Source organism: Panulirus ornatus, chromosome 3, assembly GCF_036320965.1.
Source record: "Panulirus ornatus isolate Po-2019 chromosome 3, ASM3632096v1, whole genome shotgun sequence".
NCBI classification, from domain to species: Eukaryota; Metazoa; Arthropoda; class Malacostraca; order Decapoda; family Palinuridae; genus Panulirus; species Panulirus ornatus.
In genome coordinates this window covers 1,966,712-1,978,285 of record NC_092226.1, presented here as the reverse complement: position 1 = coordinate 1,978,285, position 11,574 = coordinate 1,966,712, and the positions used below count along the sequence as shown (strand labels likewise).

Sequence of the window (11,574 nt, the reverse complement as noted above, 5' to 3'; positions counted from 1 at the left end):
CCCTTCGCCTTTGTACAATGGCACTATGCACGCATTCCGCCATATATATATATATATATATATATATATATATATATATATATATATATATATATATAAGCTGATAGATGTACAGAAAGAAAGATAGTTTGATAAACAGATACAAGAAAATTACATTTGACCAACCTTATAAATAACTGATTCCAGGTGACCGTGCGGCCTGGCCTGATTCCATCTGGTGTTCAGGAAGACAAATCTCCAGGTCAGGTCGACGGTTTTCTCTACTGTAAATATTTCGTTTTTCAGACGTTTTTTAAATTCTTATCTTCGGGTCACGTCACGGGAAGATCCGTCCGTCAGCGGAGTGACGCGAGACCAAGCAAGGTGACGGGCACATAACTGAGTGACCTGACTCTCAGGCGAGTCAGGTCACGTATCTGGCTGGGCTAGTCTTCCCAAGCTTGGCAAACAGGATTAGTCGCCTCTCTTACAGTTGACCACCGGTACTGCCATCCTGTGACGCCTGTTGTACACACAGCTACACATACCGGACCAACGGTACTCCTAGCTACACATACCGGACCAACGGTACTGCTAGCTACACATACCGGACCAACGGTACTGCTAGCTACACATACCGGACCAACGGTACTGCTAGCTACACGTACCGGACCAACGGTACTGCTAGCTACACGTACCGGACCAAAGGGGATGCGGAACTGACCTCCCTTCCCGGCACTATCTTGTGGCAGTCTGGGGTCAATCAAGGCTTACTATACCTGGTCAGGTGATTGCTGCTGCGACTGAGGTCGAAAATGTACAGTTTATGGCTGAGCAGAGGCGGTGGTGAAGCAGGCACAGCCCTCGGGAGGTAGTGGTGTCGTACTGTTATGGTCCTCAACACCCGAGCCAGAGTGACAACACGTGACGTGAGCTCGTGGTAGTCTCCTCTTCTAAGGCTTTGAAACCATTCACATAAGGGTCTTTTTCTTGATCTTTGAGCAAGAGAATCAACTTTATGGCTAAGTGCTAACACAGAACTGTTTTAGCTGCACTTCACGTCGGAGTTTGCTTTTTTCCAGAAAGAACTTGGAGGAAGTGGATCATTTTAGATACCTGGGAGTGGATATGGCAGTAAATGGAACCATGAAAGCTGAGGAGAGGGGGCGAAGATGCTGGGGGTACTGAGTAGTGTGTGGTAAGGGAGGTCACTGTCTGTGAGGCACAAAGATGGATACATGTGATGGTGTGGTAATACGATGGTGTTGTATGGATGCGAGGCAGATAAGAGAGGACGCAGAAAAATTGATGTGCTGGAGACGAAATGTTTGAGGACGCTGTGTGGTGTGAGGAAGGTTCAGTGAATAAGAAATGATCGGTCGAGAAAGAAATGTGGAACTAAAAAGAGCTGAATAAAGTTTGGGGAAATGGTTGGACATAAGGAAAGGATGAGTGAGGAATGGATGACGGAGAGGGAACACTTGTCGGAAGTGGAGGGAACAACGGGAATGGGGAGACCGAGGAGGAGGTGCAAAGATGGACTGAGAGATGTAGTGAGGGCTCGGGCCCTGCACGTGCAGGAGGGTGTGAGACGTGCACGGGGTAAAGTGAATTGGAGCAGTGAGGTAGACGAGGGGCGAACTACAACTTATGAAGCGGTCAGTGGACACCACAGAGAGGTTTGTGTGGCATGGCTGTTGGTAAGGAAGTTGTATTTTCGTTGTATTGTGTACGGCAGAGGGTGGGTAAGAGGAACTCGGATCATTCTTCGACTGCTCCTGGCGCTACTCAGCTACATGGAAAACGGCGTACAATTACGAAAAAGAGAAAATATAGCTCTTTCAGTGGATGTCTGTGGTTCTTCCACCCTTGGAAGCACCCTGGAGGGCGCTACACCCAAGCCTCTGCTTAGCAGGGTCTTGCCATGGTTGTTGGCAACACTGTTCTCCTACCTTGATCATGATAGAGGGAAGGTAGGCACAGTAGGGTGTTGTGTTAAGTCTTTATATATATATATATATATATATATATATATATATATATATATATATATATATATATATATATATATATATGTATATATATATTAAGCTGATAAGAACAGATACTACACTTTGATCTTAGCCAAAAGGCCGAGAAGCAATATATATATATATATATATATATATATATATATATATATATATATATATATATATATATATATATATATATATATATATATGTGTGTGTGTGGAAGTCGAGAACATTATCCCGGAAAGCAAAAATGGGTATGTTTGAAGGAATAGTAGTTCCAACAATGTTGTATGGTTGCGAGGCGTGGGCTATGGATAGAGTTGTGCGCAGGAGGATGGATGTGCTGGAAATGAGATGTTTGAGGACAATGTGTGGTGTGAGGTGGTTTGATCGAGTAAGTAACGTAAGGGTAAGAGAGATGTGTGGAAATAAAAAGAGCGTGGTTGAGAGAGCAGAAGAGGGTGTTTTGAAATGGTTTGGGCACATGGAGAGAATGAGTGAGGAAAGATTGACCAAGAGGATATATGTGTCGGAGGTGGAGGGAACGAGGAGAAGAGGGAGACCAAATTGGAGGTGGAAAGATGGAGTGAAAAGGATTTTGTGTGATCGGGGCCTGAACATGCAGGAGGGTGAAAGGAGGGCAAGGAATAGAGTGAATTGGAGCGATGTGGTATACAGGGGTTGACGTGCTGTCAGTGGATTGAATCAAGGCATGTGAAGCGTCCGGGGTAAACCATGGAAAGCTGTGTAGGTATGTATATTTGCGTGTGTGGACGTGTGTATGTACATGTGTATGGGGGGGGGTTGGGCCATTTCTTTCGTCTGTTTCCTTGCGCTACCTCGCAAACGCGGGAGACAGCGACAAAGTATAAAGAAAAAAAAAAAAAAAAAAATATATATATATATATATATATATATATATATATATATATATATATATATATTTTGCTTTGTCGTTGTCTCCCGCGTTTGCGAGGTAGCGCAAGGAAACAGACGAAAGAAATGGCCCAACCCACCCCCATACACATGTATATACATACACGTCCACACACGCAAATATACATACCTATACATCTCAATGTACTCATATATATACACACACAGACACATACATATATACCCATGCACTCAATTCACACTGTCTGCCTTTATTCATTCCCATCGCCACCTCGCCACACATGGAATAACAACCCCCTCCCCCCTCATGTGTGCGAGGTAGCGCTAGGAAAAGACAACAAAGGCCCCATTCGTTCACACTCAGTCTCCAGCTGTCATGCAATAATGCCCGAAACCACAGCTCTCTTTCCACATCCAGGCCCCACAGAACTTTCCATGGTTTACCCCAGACGCTTCACATGCCCTGATTCAATCCACAGACAGCACGTCAACCCCGGTATACCACATCGATCCAATTGACTCTATTCCTTGCCCGCCTTTCACCCTTCTGCATGTTCAGGCCCCGATCACTCAAAATCTTTTTCACTCCATCTTTCCACCTGCAATTTGGTCTCCCACTTCTCCTCGTTCCCTCCACCTCCGACACATATATTCTCTTGGTCAATCTTTCCTCACTCATTTTCTCCATGTGCCCAAACCATTTCAAACACCCTCTTCTGCTGTCTCAATCACGCTCTTTTTATTTCCACACATCTCTCTTACCCTTACATTACTTACTCGATCAAACCACCTCACACCACACATTGTCTTCAGTCATCTCATTTCCAGCACATCCACCCTCCTGCGCACAACTCTATCCATAGCCCACGCCTCGCAACCATACAACATTGTTGGAACCACTATTCCTTCAAACATACCCATTTTTGCTTTCCGAGATAATGTTCTCGACTTCCACACATTCTTCAAGGCTCCCAGGATTTTCGCCCCCTCCCCCACCCTATGATTCACTTCCACTTCCATGGTTCCATCCGCTGCCAGATCCACTCCCAGATATCTAAAACACTTTACTTCCTCCAGTTTTTCTCCATTCTTTTTCCATACTTGTTCGCCGTTTCCAGTGTTAGCGATGTAACGTTAGGAATAAAGGAATGATGGTGTTATTCGCTCATATCCATTCTCTAGCTATTATGTGTAACGCACTGAATCCATGGCTCCCTATCCACTACCGGGTCCCACAAACCTTTCCATGGTTTCGTCCAGTTAATTCATATCTCCTGGCTTAGTCCACTGTGAAAAATTCACCCCGTGCATACTGCATATATCCAATTCACTCTACCCCGTGCACGCCCTTTACCCTCCTGCATGCTCAGGCCCCGAGCACTCAAAAGGTTTTTCACACCATTCTTCCAAATATATATATATATATATATATATATATATATATATATATATATATATATATATATATATATATATATATATCGGTTTATTGAACTGGAGCAGGCATTTGGCTGAAAATGCACAGTTGAGGTATTACAGATATTACACAATAAATACTGGAAGATCAGAAGAATAACTAGTTAACTAAATATTAAAGAACTTAAAACCAAGGTTTGGCTGGTTTGTCTCACGCTCTGGATAATCACGTGAGTGAGGTACATCTGCACAGTCGGGATGGCAGATATGAATGTTAACATGGCAAATACTCTGGTCTATACGATGTACAGTTACCTAAAATTATGTGATGAATAGTTACAGTAATACAGCAGCTGACACACCACGAAGCCTAATTATGAGAAAACAACTGTTTACTTGTTTGGCTTTGCAAATGTTCATGGACTATTGTGATGTTCATAACGGAAGGTATAGCATGTTCTTATGTCTGACTGTACGGTTGATTGTGGTGGTGAACGGCTGTCCGTAGTGCAGGGGCGTCGGAAGAAGGGGGACGGGGTATGGAGGTTTAGGTCATCTTGGCATGTCTGTGTCAGCAGTTTATTGCCAAATTGTCGTGTGAGCTGCCAGTGTTAGTTGAAGAGGATGGCGAAGTTAAGGACGATGTCCTCTTGATAGATTGTGTAAGATGGCCCATAGTGGTTCAGTAAGCTCTTTCCTGCACTTTCCAGCTGGTTTTCTGTGTGTGACTGTTAGTGAGGAGGACCAGGTAGGGGAGGCGTGAGCGAGCTTAGGCGGAATGAAGATGATACAGACAATCCTGAGCTTAAATGGTGGAACGCCTAGTAATCTCAGTTGTTGGAGAAGGTACAGACGGTATGCGGAAAATATGTTGATGGTGATGACATGGCCTTGCCAGTCTAAACCGTCATTTATAGTGATGTCAAGAAATTTAAGTCTCTGACTACCCTGAAAACGTCAGTGATATTGAAAGCAGGTTATCGTCTGTACAGCAGCTGATGCGCATCATCACAGTCTTAGTGTGGCTGATGGTGACGTCGTTGGCCGTAGTCCACTCCTGAAGGTTGTTGATGATGTGCTGAAGGACACTGAAGTTAGAAGCTTTGTCCACAGACTTCCTGCGGTGGTTTGCGTAACAAAGGGCGTCATTGTTAGGGATGAGGAAACAGGGCGGACCCATCTTGGTGTCTCGTGGAACACCGCATGTTAGGGGGAGTTAGGTCGATGTGGCTCCTCTAAAGTGGACGGCTTGGTGTCGCCCGTTCAGGAGGTCCGCTGGCCACCAGACGAGACACCTAGGAAGTCTCAGGTTGAGGGCTTTCTTTATGATGATGTCATGGTTGACCAAGTGGAAAGCCACAGTTAAGTCGACGAAGCTGTGAGCCACCGAGGTCTCGTACTTCTCAAGTTTGAGATGAATGAAATTCAGGAGACCACAAGGCAGTGAATGGTGGAGGAAACCTTCGTGTTCCCAAACTGCTGAGGGTCTACTGAATTAGCTGTGTCAGTATAGGCCCAGTGAAATAAAACTTTTATAAATAAGTCTAGTTACTGAAGTGGTGTGTGTGTGTGTGTGTGTTTGTCCTGCCTGACCTATGCTGTCATGATCACACCACATGGCAACAAGAGGTAAATAATGACACACATTGTTCTAACTCTGGTGGGAATGGTGCGTTGTGTTTGTGGGTGAACGCATCCATCACTGTCGTTTGTCCCTTGTTTGTTCTTCTTATTTGTTGATCTCCGAGCAGGTCTCGCGGTAACGAGGACGTTGGGGAAAACGAGGAAGATAAATGAATATATATATATTAATATGTATATAAATGAATATATATTTTCTTGTGTTTAGATAATGTGATTCTCTCTCTCTCTCTCTCTCTCTCTCTCTCTCTCTCTCTCTCTCTCTCTCTCTCTCTCTCAGGCAAAAACGCGTGAAGCCAGACAATCTGATTTACAATAATGAATATGAAACTTTATTGCAGGGAAAAATGATAAGTATTTAACTCGATTTTGCAAAGATATTTGAAATTCGAACGAAGAAATTTACTTGAGACATTTGGAAAAGTAAACAATTTACGTTAAGATGTGATGATGGTTACAGTGATGATGGTTACAGTGATGATGGTTACAGTGATGATGGTTACAGTGTGATGGTTACAGTGTGATGGTTACAGTGATGATGGTTACAGTGATGATGGTTACAGTGTGATGGTTACAGTGATGATGGTTACAGTAATGATGGTTACAGTGATGATGGTTACAGTAATGATGGTTACAGTGATGATGGTTACAGTGATGATGGTTATAGTGATGATGGTTACAGTAATGATGGTTACAGTGATGATGGTTACAGTGATGATGGTTACAGTGATGATGGTTACAGTGATGATGGTTACAGTGATGATGGTTACAGTGATGATGGTTACAGTGTGATGGTTACAGTGATGATGGTTACAGTGATGATGGTTACAGTGATGATGGTTACAGTGATGATGGTTACAGTGATGATGGTTACAGTGATGATGGTTACAGTGATGATGGTTACAGTGTGATGGTTACAGTGATGATGGTTACAGTAATGATGGTTACAGTGATGATGGTTACAGTAATGATGGTTACAGTGATGATGGTTACAGTGATGATGGTTATAGTGATGATGGTTACAGTAATGATGGTTACAGTGATGATGGTTACAGTGATGATGGTTACAGTGATGATGGTTACAGTGATGATGGTTACAGTGATGATGGTTACAGTGATGATGGTTACAGTGTGATGGTTACAGTGATGATGGTTACAGTGATGATGGTTACAGTGATGATGGTTACAGTGATGATGGTTACAGTGATGATGGTTACAGTGATGATGGTTACAGTGATGATGGTTACAGTGTGATGGTTACAGTGATGATGGTTACAGTAATGATGGTTACAGTGATGATGGTTACAGTAATGATGGTTACAGTGATGATGGTTACAGTGATGATGGTTATAGTGATGATGGTTACAGTAATGATGGTTACAGTGATGATGGTTACAGTGATGATGGTTACAGTGATGATGGTTACAGTGTTGATGGTTACAGTGATGATGGTTACAGTGATGATGGTTACAGTGTTGATGGTTACAGTGTTGATGGTTACAGTGTTGATGGTTACAGTGATGATGGTTACAGTGATGATGGTTACAGTGATGATGGTTACAGTGTTGATGGTTACAGTGATGATGGTTACAGTGATGATGGTTACAGTGATGATGGTTACAGTGATGATGGTTACAGTGATGATGGTTACAGTGTTGATGGTTACAGTGATGATGGTTACAGTGATGATGGTTACAGTGATGATGGTTACAGTAGTATCAGAGGGAAACACATGTGATGATGGTTACAGTGATGATGGTTACAGTGATGATGGTTACAGTGATGATGGTTACAGTAGTATCAGAGGGAAACACATGTGATGATGGTTACAGTGATGATGGTTACAGTGATGATGGTTACAGTGATGATGGTTACAGTAGTATCAGAGGGAAACACATGTGATGATGTCTCATCTGGGGTACTATCTTCATGCTGATGACGTCATGCATCAGGAGTTTTGCTGGTGACACCAGCGTTAACAAAGTAATTGGATGAGATGATGATCAAGAAGATATGCTAACGTCAAAGATGCATTCTAAAATGGGCACAAATTAACCTGATGAAATTTAATGATTAGATGAAATATGAACGATGAACCCGTACATTGATGACCTGTACATTGATGACCTGTACATTGATGACCCGTACACTGATGACCCGTACATTGATGACCCGTACATTGATGACCCGCAGGGAAAGTAACATAAACAGGCATCAGACATCAACCAGTCATTATAAACGAGGAACTAGAACTCAGAGAAAATGTTAAGATAGTTACTGCTGAGCCACATGATGATCAGTATGATACTGAGAACTTTCACAAGAGACAGAACTCCATCGATGAACATCTTCACTATGTCTGCAAGAGACAAAACTAAACAACGTTCAATAACCAAACAAACGGAAACAAACAGGTTAGAGTACACTGAGAAACAGTTGACTGGTAAGGTTGACGGATGGAAGATAAGAGCCATCATGAGAGTCTGAAAGAATTTGAACTTTCCAAGTTATAAAGAAGATAAATGTATATGATCATCTACACTTGGCTACACAATGAAACGGCAAAGGACAACATTATCAGCTTAAAAAATCCTCCCCTGATGGAAGAAGCAGAGTAGATGTGCGAGAATATCATGGAATATATCAAAAATATATCAAAGTTAAACATACAAGAGTCAAGCAAGTTAGGTAGACACATTTAGAGGGCCACCAGACCAGGTAAGAAATATTCCAGGATCAACTACACAAACATATAAGATGTATGGTTGAAGTCAGTCCCAGAGGAACACACGGCTGACATATAATAAACATGGAGGCAGGCAGAAGTACCATACACCATATACCAAATACCAAGTAAGGATATTCCCTCTAAGACTTAGCTCTCTGTTCTTAACGCTTCCTCGCCAACGCTGGAAATGCGAATATGTGTGAAAAAAGTGTGTGTGTGTGTGTGTGTGTGTGTGTAGAACAATGAGTGGATAATGAGGTAGAAAGGTTGTGTCAGGGGTTGGCCGTGTGTGCCATGACTGGTGTGGTCCGGCACTGGAGCAGCCAGACACGGGAACCCTCTCGCTCAGGAGGGGATGGTCAGCACACACACTCCCTCCCACGTTTTCTTCGATTCATTTTATTATCGACTTGATGTCCTTATTGTTGTTTGTCTGTGTGTTGTGGAGGGGTCAGTTGCTGACAGACTGACGCCTGACGCTCTACTGTACAAGACTGCCCTCCCTCCCTACTACCCTCCCTCCCTCCCTCCCCTATCCTTATGCTCCACAGTTTCTGCCTTCCCTTCCTTCCCAAATCCCTCCACAGTCCTTCCTTCCCTTCCTGACCCTCCACTGTCCCTCCTTTCTTACTCTGACCCTCCACAGTTCCTACCCCTCCCCTGACCCTCCCAATCCCGCTGGCCCCCTGCCTCCCCTCCCCCGGCCCCCCACACTTCCTGACCCTTCTCTGACCCTCCCTCCCTCCCTCCCTCCCTCCGTGTAGAGCGGCTGGGGGAGCCCGTGGTCCCGTTACCCGACGCCTCACCACTCCAGACAGTAACCCTAGGTCAACAGAGGCACTGCAAGACAGTACACACAGGCTGACAGGGACCTTCTGCTCAGGTCACCTTGTGTTCGACCTTATCCGTAGGTGTGGCATGGTCTATAGTTGCCCGGCACTCACACAGTGACGCCAGTACCCTGGGTCAAGGAGAGAAAGTGTCTCAGGAAATTCAGGATCCTCAACACGTTCTGACCCAGGTCACGGGCTATCACCACTCACGCTGACCCAGGTCACGGGCTGTCACCACTCACACTGACCCAGGTCACGGGCTGTCACCACTCACACTGACATGTTGAACCAGGGCATATGAAACGTCTGAGGTAAACCATGGAAGGGTGTGTGGGGCCTGGATGTGGATAGGGAGATGTGGTTTCGGTGCATTACACATGACAGCTATGGATGGATGCGAGTGGATAGGACCTTTCCTCGTCTGCTTCTGGCGCTACCTTATTAACGATATAAACGGCGATCAAGTGAAAAAATACATAGAGAAAGAGAGAGAGAGAGAGAGAGAGAGAGAGAGAGAGAGAGAGAGAGAGAGAGAGAGAGAGAGAGAGAGAGAGAGAGAGAGAGCGAGCACATAGCCAGATAGCATACCACAAACATGAACGCCACACAGCTCGTAAAGACCAGTTTACGGCAGATCTTCAGTGAACAACGTGGAGTTGCATTATCTTCATCAGGATTTCACATGATGATCCCTGAGGGAAAAAAATCCTTCTCGACCCAGGAAATGACACTGAATTAGATCCTCCGTTTGAGGGGGTCACAGTTGGCCCGCGGGGAGGTAGTGCTAAGTGGAGATGCAGCTTACGTCTTGTGGCAGAGATCACATGGTATTTGGCTCGCCTGATTATCCTTCATTCTGCTTCTTTATGAACCATAAACTGTTTCCCCGGACTCCCCACCACACTCCTCAACAAAGTTTTCCCTTCTTTAATCAGAAATCAGAACTATTACCCGTAATGATGACATTATTGTAGATGATGATTATATTTCTTATTCTGGAACGTCGTCTCCCGCCGAGAGTTGCTTGTTTCGTGATGATGACATTATGAGATTCTCATCTTCGAGTCTTTGACACCTCGTTGCTGGCTGGGAGGTCGTCCTCACCTCCTCCTCCTCTCTGCTGATGGAGAGGATAATGATGGAAGCTGATGCCTGTAATATTCCGCCTTCCGTCTATATGTGACCTTACAATGTGATGAATCACTGAGTATTTCTTGGTCAGGTTTCTAGCCTGACTCAGAGCTTGGCTTAGACACACAGCTATGTCTACAACCACACGTCACACTCAAACAGACAGACAGACTCATCCACACTCACACACCAGACTCAAAGACAGACACATCCACAACCGCACGCTAGACTCACACAGACAGGCAGACACTTCTGCAGCCACACACAGAACTAACACAAACAATTGCGACCAAAAGACATAAAACCATCACAGACAAAAACGATCACAACAACAGAAAGACAAGGAAGAATGGTTTGAAAATGTATTAGGAGTAAAGTCGGGTTGGCGCGAGGACAAGAGTCGAGGAAGGAGTAGCACGACTCCTAGAGCAGGGTCTGGGGATGTGATGAACAGATGTTTTCAGTAATGTAAGGATGGATGTTCAGGGTGTAAATGGGAGTGTGACTGATGTTTGTCCATGTACTGTAGTTTTACATAGATTTATGAATAGTTGGATGGTTAGATGTTTTTCATTATTGGGGAGCTATGAGCAGAGGTTACTGAAGTGTGAGGGTGGGGTAAGTATCTCTTGCTAAGTGCGGATTGGCAGTTTATCATGCGGTGGGTCTAGCTCTGTGAAGGTCTAGTGGTGTTGCCAAGTAGTGAGTGCCAAACATGTTGAGGTAGGACTGGACTGGGAGGATCTTTGTTTCACTGTGAAAGTGTTATGTGTCTGGTTGCTAGGCAGCCAGTGATCATCTCAGTGCTTTACCAGGATTTTGTGTAGTTTGCAGCTTCAATGTCTTTGCTTTTGAAAGGGTGGACGATCAAGCAGGCGAGGCGTAGTTTAGGGTGGAGTGGATAATTTGTTTGTAGAAGATACTAGGAAATTC

The 11,574-nt window shown here is 44.3% G+C and overlaps 1 pseudogene; it reads right to left on the bottom strand.

Moving 5' to 3' along the window:
• Positions 1-1,942: 1,942 nt before the first annotated feature.
• Positions 1,943-2,123, bottom strand: LOC139763950 (U2 spliceosomal RNA; annotated as a pseudogene).
• Positions 2,124-11,574: the final 9,451 nt, after the last annotated feature.